Source organism: Nicotiana tomentosiformis, chromosome 12, assembly GCF_000390325.3.
Source record: "Nicotiana tomentosiformis chromosome 12, ASM39032v3, whole genome shotgun sequence".
Taxonomy (NCBI): domain Eukaryota; kingdom Viridiplantae; phylum Streptophyta; class Magnoliopsida; order Solanales; family Solanaceae; genus Nicotiana; species Nicotiana tomentosiformis.
In genome coordinates, this window is record NC_090823.1 from 129,272,268 (window position 1) to 129,286,646 (window position 14,379).

Genomic DNA, 14,379 nt, shown 5'->3' on the forward strand with positions numbered 1-14,379 from the left:
TGGAGTCAAGAGAGCCAAGCATGGGGAAGGTCCTTCTGGGGCCAAGTAGATTAGGAAATGATGTTCTTTACTTCTTTTTAGCTTAGTTTCAGATTTTGATTGTAATAAGGCAAATGCCATTAGTAATTTTTCTTATTATTGTCGTTTTAGTAAGGATCTGATTCATTTTCGCATTAATGTAATAACACAGTTATTGGCATTAATTTTTTCCAAGTCTATGTGTTGCTTAGGCCTACCTCGGGCACAACAAGGTCCCCCAAATTAGGACGCGAATCTGTTACATGATTTTGCAAAGCATGTTCAATATTGCAAGCATTCTTTCAATATCTCTTACTAACTTGGTTACCTTTTGTTTTTCTTTCTTTTGATTATTCCCATTCCCCAAGGTTGGTTCGTGCATACTGGCATCGTCAGCATATCACACCAGATCCAGAAGTCCTCAAACCTCCTCCTCCACCAAGTGATCCTAAAGGCAAAAGCAAAGGGAAAGGAAAAATGGACAATTTAAGCGGTATCAGAAAGGACAATGCAGAGAACGTTGAAACTTCGGACGGTCGGAATACTCCAGCACAGAATGAATTGGTCCTACGTATGGAACAGAAAATATTGGAGCTACAAGGGGAACTTGAGCAGGTCCGGAACTTGGAAAACCTTTCCTTTACCCTAAACGTCCCTGACATTAACCAACAAAACACAAACGCCCAAAACCCGGCACCTCCTCAAAACACACAAAATCAAAATACGCAAAATCCTCCCGCACCACATCAATACGCCACACCTCCTCAGAACCACAACCCTCCACCGGTACCTACTCCTCAACAACACCATCACCACCCAACTCAATACCCACAAACAACCACATACAATACCCCTCAGAATGCACCACAACCAACTCATGACCTGCAAAACTCAACCAATGACCACCATTATTCCCAGATTCCCTGAGTCCACCAAAGAAATCTCATATATGTGGAAACTTTACCCCACACCCCATAACATACCCTATACATACCCAAATCCGCAAAGAAGGACCTGCTCATCAAGAATATGGCGGAAGAACTCAAGAAACTTACTGGCAGAGTTCAAAGTGTCGAAGGGGGAAAATGCATTGAGGGTTTGAATTATGAAAATTTGTGTATTCAACCAGATGTGGAACTGCCAGAAGGTTACAAACCTCCTAAGTTCGAAATGTTCGACGGGACTGGTGATCCGAAGGTGCACTTGAGAACGTATTGTGACAAGCTTGTAGAAGTTGGCAATGATGAAAGAATCTGCATGAAGTTGTTCATGAGGAGCCTCACCGGAGACGCCCTGTCTTGGTACATCAGTCAGAACCCAAAGAAATGGGTTAATTGGGTGAGCATGGCATCAGATTTCATGGATCGGTTCAGGTTTAACACAGAAAACTCACCAGACATTTTCTACATTCAGAATCTCAAGAAGAAACCAACGGAAACTTTTCGCGAGTATGCTACTTGATGTAGGTCTGAAGGTGCAAAAGTAAGGCCAGCACTGGAAGAAGAACAGATGAATAAGTTTTTCATCAGAGCTCAGGATCCGCAATACTATGAAAGACTGATAGTTATTGAAAACCATAAATTTTCTGACATCATCAAATTGGGAGAAAGAATAGAAGAATGGATCAAAAGCGAAATGGTGACAAATTTTGCAGCACTCCAAGACACAAATAAATCCTTACAGTCAGGAGGTATCTCCAAGAAGAAAGAAGTAGGTGCGGTGATGGTAGCCCAAGGTCCAAAGTCTCCTCTTACATACCAAACACCCCACCTACATATCAGCCTTCACCTCTCAAATACAAACAACCCGCCGCTACTTACCATACTTATAACACCTAACCAGCATACTACCACTCACCATCGACCCGCCAAAACTACCAAAAACCTAGACCAAATTTCGACCGCAGACCACCCAGACAATACACCCTAATTGCTGAACCCATAGACCAACTGTACGAGAGACTGAAGGTTGCCGGTTATGTCACTCTCATTCCCGCTGTTGCTATGGAAAACTCCTCCCAATGGATTAATCCAAATAAGACATGTGCCTATCACTCAGGCATGAAGGGTCATAATATTGATGAGTGTCGTACTTTGAAGAATAAAATTCAGACATAATTGATACCAAAGTCATACAGGCAAAGGAGGCTGCACCCAAGGTCCGTAACAATCCTCTCCCGGATCACAGGGGTGAAGGGGTAAACGTGATAGAGACCAATGAAGAATGGGAATCAGAGAGGTCAATTGGACTCATTCGAGAAGGGGATAATCCTGAAATATCTCCAGTCACTCTCACACCTATCGTGGTATAAACTCAGGCACCGATTGAAGTTAAGGTAGCCGTACCAACTCCGTTTGAGGTTGAAGTAACAACACCCTTCACTGTGATGGTGGCACCCACACCGTCTTTTAAGTCTAATGTTATACCTTGGGATTATGTTACAGAAGTAAGAAGGAAAGGAAAGGCAAAAATGGAAGAAATAGGTGCAGCGCAAGGCGTGACCAGAATTGGTAGGGTTTATACACCCGAGCATTTGGGAGGAACAAGCAAAGAAGCCGCATGTCATTGAGACTGGCCCAGATGATCTTTGGAGAAAGGTGCAGGCGAGAGAGTATTATGTGGTTGATCATCTGAACAAAACCCCTACTCAAATATCCATTTTATCACTACTACAAAAATTTGAGGCGCATAGGAATGCCTTGATGAAGGTGTTGAATGAAGCTTATGTACCAAATAACATCACCAGTAGAGAGATGGCCAACATAGTAGGGCAAGTGTTGGAAAGACACAATATCACTTTTCATGAAGACGAGTTGCCACCGGAAGGACTAAGTCACAACAGGGCACTACATATCATCGTGCAGTTTGAGGACAAATTCATTGCTAGGGTCCTGATAGATGGGGGTTCGAGTCTCAATATCTGTCCACTAACTACTTTGAAAAGGTTGGGTAAAGGTCTGCACGAGATACGAGCAGGGAGTATGAATGTGAAAGTATTTGATGGGTCTCATAGGGAGACAATTGGGGAGACCAACCTCAGCCTACAGATAGGCCCGACCTGGTTCGATGTTGAGTTTCAAGTATTGGATATATCTGCTACATACAATCTGTTGTTGGGGCGACCGTGGATACATGCCGCTGGGTCCGTGACTTCTACTCTATATCAGGCCATGAAGTTTGAGTGGAACCATCAGGAAGTGATCATCCATGGTGACGGAAGTAATCCTATTTACACCAATCAAACTGTTTTGGTCGTCTAGAATAGAATGAAGTTGGGTGGAGCAACATACCATCGCGTCGAGCACGTCAACACAATTGAAAAAGACAAATGGTGGAGCAGTAAGATAGAAGGCATATTGGAATGGATAGGGTATGAACCTGGCAAGGGTCTCGGTAAGAATCTCCAGGGGATCGCCCAACTGATACAGCTAAAGTGTCACGGCACAATTTTTGGGCTTGGGTATGAATACACCTGGCACGAGTATCAGAATTGGTCACCACCGTGGCGTGGTCTTTATTACCCTCTAGAGCAGCCAGTACCATATTTGAGCCAATCGTTTCATCAAGCTGACATGATGTGGGGGTCCGAAGAAGATGAAGTTCTAGCTAGAATAAGGAATCTGTTTCTGGATGATGAAGACATGGACTGCAGTGCGATAGTTGAGGAGGAGGCGGGGGGAGACCTTATTATTCAGACAATGGAGAAGGGAGCTGTTCTCAAGAATTGGACTGCTGCGCCATCAAGGGCCCGTCGAGTTCCTGGGTAGCATGGCAATTAGCATCATTTATTTTTAAAAGCAATTTTATGGGCATTTAAGACATTTTAAGTATTTTGTTTTTTAACGTTTTTTTTAAAAATAATTGCTCGAATCATTAAACTGCATTTGTTTGACGTTTTTAAATATTTATCAATGGATTGCTGTTTTAGTATTTATTATTATCCTTTACATTTTCTCTCTACAACGTTATTATTACTTATCCTGATGAACCTACGACTGTGACATGTAGTGAGACAACATAACATAAGAATAGTGATTCAGAGGATCTAGGAGAGGATATAATACCCGAAGAAATTGTCAGAGAAGTGGAAAAGTTTGAAAACAAGCCTAAGTCGAATTTGGATGAGACTGAAACCGTTAATTTGGGAGACTCCGAAACAATCAAGGAAACTCGTGTAAGTATTCACCTATAGCCGTCATAGAAAGAAGAATACATCCGGTTCTTGAAGGAGTATGAGGATATTTTTGCATGGTCCTATGATGATATGACCGGTTTGAGCACGTCCATAGTGGCCCATAAACTACCTACCAACACTAAGTGTCCGCCTGTAAAGCAGAAGCTCAGAAAGTTCAAACCAGATATGAGTCTAAAAATAAAAGAGAAAGTCACCAAGCAGATCAAAGCCAAGGTCCTCAGAGTGGTTGAATATCCGACCTGGTTGGCTAGCATTGTTCCGGTTCCAAAGAAAGATGGGAAGGTCAGAGTGTGTCGACTATCGGGATTTAAATAGAGAAAGTCCCAAAGACGATTTCCCTTTGCCCAATATACACATACTGATCGTCAATTGTGCCAAGCATGAACTTCAATCCTTTGTGGATTGCTTGCTTCACGGGATATCATCAGATCTGGATGGATGAAGAAGATGCCGAAAAGACAGCCTTTATTACACCATGAGGAATATATTGTTACAAAATGATGTTGTTTGACCTAAAGAATGTTGGAGCCACTTATATGAGGGCCATGACAACCATTTTTCATGACATGATACACAAGGAGATAGAGGTATACGTGGATGATGTCATCATCAAATCCAAGAGAAGCATAAATCATATAGCAGATTTGAGGAAATTCTTTGATCGACTTCGAAGGTACAACCTGAAACTGAATCCCGAAAAATATGCCTTCGAAGTCCCTGCTGGAAAGCTGCTAGGGTTCATCGTCAGCCGCCGAGAAATTGAGCTAGACCTGTCAAAGGTCAAGGCTATCCAAGATTTGCCACCTCCGAAGAACAAGAAAGATGTGATGAGTTTCTTAGGGCGTCTCAATTACATCAACCGTTTCATAGCAGAATCAAATGTGATATGTGAACCGATTTTTAAAATTTTGAAGAAAGACGCTGCAACAAGTTGGACTGAAGAGTGCCAGAAAGCCTTTGACAAGATCAAGGAATATTTATCTAAACCACCTGTTCATGTCCTACCGGAACCTGGGAGACCTCTGCTACTCTATTTATCTGTACTAGATGGGGCTTTCGGTTGTGCCTTGGGACAACACGATGAGACGGGAAGAAAGGAACAAGCCATATACTATCTGAGCAAGAAGTTCATACCCTACAAAGCATGGTATTCTTTGTTGGAATGCACCGGCTGTGCTTTGACATGGATAACTCAAACGTTGAGGCACTACTTCTGTGCCTACACCACATATCTCATATCAAGGATGGATAAGTTAAAATATATCTTCCAGAAACCCATGCCCACGGGGAAGTTAGCAAAATGGCAGATATTACTAAGTGATTTCGACATCATCTATGTAACTCAGAAGGTTGTCAAGGGGCAAGCGTTGGCGGATCATCTAGCAGAAAATCCTATAGACGGAGAGTACGAACCACTGAAAATGTAATTTCCTGACGAAGAGATATCATTCGTAGGAGAAGATATCACCAAAACTTATGATGGTTGGAGAATGTTCTTCGATGGAGCTGCAAATTTCAAAGGAGTGGGTATTGGAGCAGTTTTAGTATCAGAGATAGGTCAACACCATCCAGTATCCGCAAAGCTCAGGTTTCCATGTACCAACAATATGGCAGAATATGAGGCTTGCATCTTGGGACTCAAGTTGGCCATTGACATGAACGTTCAGGAATTGCTGGTAATTGGTGACTCATACCTTTTGGTACATTAGGTTCTAGGAGAATGGGCTACAAAGAATACCAAAATACTGCCGTATTTGTACTATGTACAAGAATTGATGAAGAGATTCACAAAGATAAAGTTCAAACATGTTCCGAGAATCCAGAATGAGTTCGCAGATGCATTGGCCACTCTATCTTCCATGATACAACACCCAAACAAGAATTTCATCGACCCTATCCCGGTAGGGATTCATAACCAGCCAGCTTATTGTGCTCACGTTGAAGAAGAAATTGATGGAAATCCATGGTTCCATAACATCAAAGAATATTTGGCAAAAGAATAATACCCGGAGCAAGCAAATCATACTCAGAAACGCACACTCCGAAGATTATCATACCATTTCTTCCAAAGCGGAGGGATTCTGTACAGAAGGACTCCATATCTGGGGTTATTACGGTGTGTCAACGCCAAGGAAGCATCCAAATTGCTCAAAGAAATACATGCCAGAACTTGCGGACCACACATGAATGGCTTTGTCTTAGCTAAGAAGATATTAAGAGCAGGGTATTTTTGGATGACTATGGAAACAGACTGCATCAGGTATGTCCAAAAGTGTCATCAATGCCAAGTACATGCTGATATGATACGAGTGCCACCAAATGAACTCAATGCAATAAGTGCACCTTGGCCTTTCTCCGCTTGGGGGATGGATGTCATCGGTCCAATCGAACCCGCCGCTTCAAATGGGCACAGGTTCATTCTAGTGGCCATAGACTATTTCATAAAATGGGTTGAAGCCGCATCTTATAAGGCTGTAACTAAGAAGGTCGTAGTAGATTTTGTTAGGGATCGTATTGTCTGCCGATTCAGGGTACTGGAGTCAATCATTACCGACAATGTCGCCAACCTTAACAGTGATTTGATGAGATCCATATGTGAAACCTTCAAGATCAAGCACTAGAATTCCACAACATACATGCCACAAATGAATGGAGCTGTGGAAGCCGCCAATAAGAACATCAAGAAGATACTAAGAAAGATGGTAGATAATCACAAACAATGGCACGAGAAGTTACCATTTGACCTACTTGGATATCGCACCATGGTTCGCACATCAACTGGGGCAACTCCTTATTTGCTGGTCTATAGTACCGAAGCCGTCATTTCCGCCGAAGTAGAAATTCCTTCTTTGAGAATCATACAAGAGGCTGAAGTCAGTGATGCGGAATGGATACGAAGTCGTTATGAACAACTAGCTCTCATTGATGGGAAAAGAATGAACGCAGTATGTCACAGTCAACTTTACCAGAACAAAATGTCCAGAGCTTTCAATAAAAGGGCCAGGCCTAGACAATTCACACCAGGGCAGTTGGTGCTAAAGCGGATCTTCCCGCATCAAGATGAAGCCAAAGAGAAATTTTCACCCAATTGGCAAGGGCCATACATGGTTCACAGAGTACTAACAAGAGGAGCGCTCATACTTGCAGAATTGGACAGAGAAATTTTTCCAAAACCTATCAAATCAGACGCAGTCAAGAGATACTATATTTAGATTGTTTACATTTCTTCATTTGATGTAACTGAACTATGCTTGACCTGATTCCTATTTAAGAGGGATACGTAGGCAACCCTGTGGGTTCGGTCACATCTCAATAAGATCTTCATTTTCCATGGTCAGAAACTGGGGCAGAATTTTGAGGAGTCCAGCCAACTTCGTCATACACAGAATGATCAAAGAATTGCTTTTAAACTGGGGTAGAATTTTGAGGAGGACCCTGAAAATTCTAAAGAAAGGTAGTCACAATGTCTCTAAAATATATCACAGCCGTTGGTTCATCTAAATTACTTGATATTACATACTACTATATTTAAATAACTACATTCATCAAATGCACACATATTTTTTGAAAACTTTATAAACAGCCAGATGCTGTCCAGGGTAACTCAAACAGGATCTTAAGACATGAGCAAAATCAAAGCGAGAAGTCGAAAGCACAGACCAACCTTCCCCGCAAACTCATGATTTTTCTTTGGATGTAGGCACAATGAACATAACAAGAATATGCGCAAATACATACACACATTAGAATCACTGCCTTCATAATGACAAAGTTGCCAAATGCAAACACATCTCCAGCTAAGAAATACTTTGCTTTCTCACTACCACTCATTGTTTTCTTGCATGAGGCTAAGCATTGACTCTTTAACTGCACAAGGCTAAGAACTGCCTTTCTTTGCATTAGACTAATCATTGTCTCCAATTTGAGGCTAAGCATTGCCTTTCTTTACACGAGACTAAGCATTGTCTCCTAATTGCATCAGGCTAAGCATTGCCTCCTTAACTGCTTAAGGCTAAGTACTGCCTTTCTTTGCATAAGACTAAGCATTGTCTCCTATTTGCATGAGGCTAAGCTTTGCCTCCTTAACTGCATAAGGCTAAGCATTGCCTTTCTTTGCATGAGACTAAGAATTGTCTCCTATTTGCATAGGTTAAGCCTTGCCTCCTTAACTACATAAGGCTAAGCACTGCCTTTCTTTGCATGAGACTAAGCATTGTCTCCTATTTGCATGAGGCTAAGCTTTGCCTCCTTAAATGCATAAGGCTAAGCACTATCTTTATTTGCATGAGACTAAGCATTGTCTCCTATTTGCATGAGGCTAAGCCCTGCCTCCTTAACTACATAAGGCTAAGCATTGCCTTTCTTTGCATGAGACTAAGCATTGTCTCCTATTTGCATGAGGTTAAGCCTTGCCTCCTTAACTACATTAAGGCTAAGCACTGCCTTTCTTTGCATGAGACTAAGCATTGTCTCCTATTTGCATGAGGCTAAGCTTTGCCTCCTTAACTGCATAAGGCTAAGCACTGCCTTTATTTGCATGACACTAAGCATTGTCTCCTATTTGCATGAGGCTAAGCCCTGCCTCCTTAACTGCATAAGGCTAAGAACTGCCTTTCTTTGCATGAGACTAAGCATTGTCTCCTATTTGCATAAGGCTAAGCATTGCCTTTCCCGCATGATACTAAGCATTATATTCCCTTCTTGCATATGGCTAAGCACTGCCTTTTCCTCAAGATTAAATACTATCTCCATTACGCCATCTAAGACCTGGCTTTATCCTCTACTCACCCAGGGCTAAGCATTGCCCTCACCTTACCCAAGACTAAGCCTTGTCTTGTCTTATCTTCACATATGACCAAACACCATGTCTTTGCATTTCATGGGTTGAAACATTGCCATTTTATCCAAAAGCGTCATAGTCTGAAGGTATCATCCTCATAGCCGGAGACACCATTCCATGGCCCGAGGATCTCTCAAAAGTGTACATCATTATTCAAAAGGCGTCATGGTTCAGAGGCACCATTCTCATAGCCCGAGGACATCATTTTATGGCCTGCGAATCCCTTATCACATGATTCATGGCCCAGGACGTCATGGTCTAAGGACATCATCCTCACCGTCCAAAGACAATCTTCATGGTCCGAAGGGAATTTGCATCATGTTTAAATTCTCGCAATAATCCATATATACTTGCATGCTTCGTGTTTTAAGTTTTGCAGGTAATCCAGGAAGTAACCGTTCTCCTAATAGGAGTAATTTTCGCTCCGGTTTCCGTTCATAGCGTTCACATCCTGCAACTATTTCAAGCATAACCCAACCACTATCAGTTACCCACTTCTACTTGATAACCGTTCAGATACTCCTCCTGAGATACATCCGTAACGTTTCAGGTAACGTATAAACTATCTGATACTGTCCTACCCAAAAGAACCCTTTCTGAGGCATACGATCATTCCTATAACAACTCCATCGGTTTCGTTCGCCGTTGGATCTAGAATTACACATGGCCTGATTTCCGTAACACCAGGGATATGTAGGCAACTTGGGGACAAGGGTTCGGCCTCCATTTTTTAAAAAAGAAAATCACCTCATTCGGTCAAAATCGGTCATCATTTTCTTTACTCGACGACTCTTTCATCATTCCTGGATAAAGAGGGGCAGCTGTTGATACCCAATTTTGCCCTCATATATTTTTCAAATAATATGCATACTTTCAAAATATCATTTTTGTATTATTATTAATTTACAGGATTTACACAAGCATTTCCTATAATTGTTCATAATTTTAGAGTTTTTAAATTAATATTTCTTGCATTAATTTACATAAAAATTCAGTAATCAATCCTTTAAATTATTTATGATAACTTAATCACCTAAAATTATTATATGCATCCCTAATACATTTTTTGAAATATTTTTACCCCATTTTTAAAATATAATTACAATGGTATTTTTATGCTATTTGCATAAATTTTCAATAATAGCCTACATTTTGCATTCTTATTGCAATTGATATTTCATTTAGGGTCAAAATAATATCTTACATTTTTATAGTCTTCTATTATTGTAAAGTATTAATTTGCATAAGTAGCATTTTTATCTATTTATTTAAATTATTTTTCTTTTAATTTCTATTTTCAATTTTGAGTCAAATTTTCGTACCAAACCAACCCAATACACTAACCCAATAACCCCAGCCCAAACCGATCAGGACCCGTCTAGCCAACCCGACCCAACCCTTCTTTAAAATCCTGGCCGTTGATCTCTAAGATCAACGGCCCACATTTAATCCCCCTTTTTAAATCACCCAACCCCAAACCCTAATCCTATTCCCTCTAAATCCGCCGCCCTAAAACTCTCCCCCTCTATGAAGAACCTTAATCGCCGCCTCTCTAAACCCCTCTCCTAATCTCTCTTCTAATGGGATTCTCCTCTAATTTACTTACCATAGTTGTGTGTTTCTGCTACTGGTTGATTCTCTATGGTATCACCTAGAACTTGCCTAAACATGGCAAGTACTACTTCTCCTATTCTGTCCGATTGATTCCTATCTCTTGAATCTGGACCATATTTTGTCTACACCCATTCTATTCTACATTGTGTGAGTCCGATTTTGTTTGTATTTTGCTGATTTACACTTTTCCTAAAAATTAGGGTTTACCAGATTTTTTCTCTTAAATTGATTTCAAATTAATTTGCATGTTTCTTTTCCTTGTTTATTGTTTAAATTTTTTCTGTTTCCTTATATGTTTGCTCGATTTTTGACTACTATATAAACCCCCTCATTTTTCCTTCTGGGAAAGACTTGGAAAAAATCGATTTCTTCACTAAAATTTTGAGGTTTTTGCTACTCTCTTGCTTGGTATTATGTATTGGCCGGCTGAAATCCAAGGCCATTAGCATCTTGTTACTTAACACGTTCTTGGTGTGAGCACTGCCCTGAGTTCATCGAAGCTCTTGGGAACTTTGACGCATTTGGGATTCTGGGTTTTCTATGGAAACTTATTCTTTACTGTTCTTCACTTAACTAGTGAGTCACTATATATTGTAATTTCATTTCTACGCATCTATGGTTTGTATACATTTTCATTACTGAAATTGGGTAGTTCAATATGTTTTCTGGATTGCTTTTGTGTGTAATTACGTTTGCTTTCCTCAACTCTTTAGCCTTTAGCTTCAAGCATGCCTAAATCTGGTTTTATTAAGTTCTGACCAGTCAATGTGTTAGAAATTATTACTGTTTGGGACCCTTATACTTGTTATCATATTCTGGTATTTAATTTAGTCTTTTGCTATCAATCTTGTTACTTGAATATGCCTCACTAGCATAATTTGTACTTCTTTAGTCGACTAGTTGATTGAGTTCAAAAACATAAATATGTACCCCACTGTATGGCACAAGCCTCTTTCCCCTCATATTCCGAATTTCTGTATTGATGACTTGCCTATCTGACATGTTTCGACCCTACTCTCTATCAGTATGCCCTTTAGCATGTTTAACCCCCCTCCCTGCTTCACCAGTAATGGTAATCTATTTTTCTCATCTAAATGCTACCCTATTGCCAAATTAGCATGATTCAGACTTATAATTAGCATAATCTGAACCTTTTTCGGGTAATTAGTCTACTGTGTTAATATTAGAATACCTACATGTATTATTCAACATGAGCTTGCTTCTCACTCTGTATTGAATCTCTGTGATGTTTGTCTTGCAAACCTAATATGTTTTAATCTGTTATAAGACCTCTTTCCTCAACTGTGATCTCACTAATATTTCCCCCCAGCCAGTATGTGTTAATTCCATGTTCCTTCAGTTGTTACTTGGCCTGTCATAATATATGTTTCAACGCTGCCTTACCTCCTGATGAGAATTAACCTGTTTGTCTTGTGATGCTAAGATGTATACTTAGCCTAAATCGAACTTCTTAGGTCTCAACCTGTTAGTGTTGATTTTTATCAAACTTTCCAAACCTGTTCCTTCCCCTAATTCTCCTAATATGTGTTTGTGATGTGCTACTTTGCCAAACGTTGAAATTCTACTGAACAAGTCTTATGACCTGCTTGACTGGCTATTCTGTATACTCAACTTAGTTATGTCTGCTTTAGGATATGAGTGTATCCCCTAACTTCTGTCCACTCTCCTTACTTGCAACTTATGCTATTCTGAACTATTCATTCTTAGTCGGCTGAATACCAAGGCTACCTAGGTTCTATTGTTGGCCTCCCTAGTATGAGCACTGCTCGGGGTCTAATTGAGACCCTTGTGAACTCTGATATACTAGGGTTTAGTCCTTAGTCACTCCCTCAATCTCAAACTATTCCTATTCACTCTACTTCGCCTTGTTATATGTTGTGTACTTGAATTGGCTGATTTAAATAGTGCAACACTTGGTGCCATGGTTGAGTAAACTGGTTCTGGACTCCTCTATGGATCCTTGAGTCGTGTATTGAATTTGGCTCTTTGTTGAAGGCCTGGGTATGCTGTGTAAGAGCTATTGAAGGCCCAGGAAATGCTGGGTATTTATTTTATTTGGGCCTGTTGTGGGCCTCTTATCACTGTTATGTAACATTTGTATATTTTACATGTTATTGGGCCTGTAATACCCTTTGTATAAACAATTGGGGTGTTAGTAAGAAGGGAATGGGTAGAATTCAATATGTACATGCAAAGTGGGTAGATAACATGCCTATAGGACTTGACAATGTGTTTGCTATATGTGTTGTTCAATTACATGAGCACTGTAGAAATCATGAAATTAGGAGAAGCACACACACACACACTACTTGTTTACTATTAACCATGAGTTCAGATGCATTATTTACTGTTGCGTGTTTATAGACAGTATGCCTATAGGAAGTAATCACTTTGCATGACTACTTTCAAATGCATTAGAAACCTGCCTATAGGAACGAGTGTTAATGAATTTTCCTTCAATTTACTTCAGTTATTCACTAGCAATCATGCCTATAGGATTTTGATCACTTCATTTGCTATTGTATCATATTGTTCACTAGAAATCTTGTTTATAGGACTAAGTATAAATAAAACGAGTTCTAATCATCAACTGTAAGATATCCTGCCTATAGGAAATAATTGATTGTTAATTGGTTAATATTAGACTACTTAAACATTGTTCCTAAGTGACACTGTTAGGAAAATCTGTATAATTCTGGGACTCTCCCTAGCAGATTATGTTATACCCAACTGCGTAGATCACCTAGGAATCACACATATAGGATTGGTAACTTAAAACTTTCAATAACCAGCTTGTCATACCTACAAAATTCTGTCTATAAGCAATATCTTACATCTCGAAATGCATGCGTACTTTGAAGCCTAGAAAGGATGTCTATAGGCTTAAGATTCTAGAGTTTGCCAATTCCTAATTGACATATGTGTTTGCGTGCGTTTGTTGCTTAGGTGTGGAGGTCAATATGAGCCTTTAATTATTTTATGTGGAGTCCTTATATGTTTTGCTTGTCGCCTAGTTTTTTGCAATTTTGAGTTGCCTAGATAATGGTCTAGAACCATCCAAATAGAGGTCCAATGCCTCCTGGACCATAGGTATGGGACGGGTAGTGCAAGCATAGGGAACGATTTAGAATTGAATTAGAGCGCTCTTAAGTAAACAACTTTAACATAGTAATACGGTAGCAGGAGATGATAGTCTGTGCCCGCTGAATAATATGAGTAACACCCCATCTCGAAGGAGTTACGAAATATTATTTATGTTGCACGGGGTAATCCTTTAGGCTAAAAAAACTTAGGACCCCCCCCCCCTTCCCCCTCCTTTCTTTCTTTTTCTATTAGAATAAAAAATAGTTGTACCCCTCTGTTCAAAAAATCTTTTTTATAATAAAATTCTTAGATTTTGTACTCTCTATTTGCTTACTTGATCACATAGACTAATCCATATAATTTAAGTTCGGCCGGGACCCACAGTTGTGGACCTCGAGGAGTACCTAATACCTTCTCCTTGTGGTAACTTGAGCCCTTACCAGATTTTTGGTAATGTAAACTAGTTAAAACAGAGTCATTTACAAATAGGTGTCCTAACGCACCTTAAAAATCGTTAGGTGGTGACTCTCCTCTTTTAATACATTCCTTAAAAGAGTTGTCAGACGTCGAGGCCTGCTTTCGCGAGAAAACAGGGCGCGACAACATG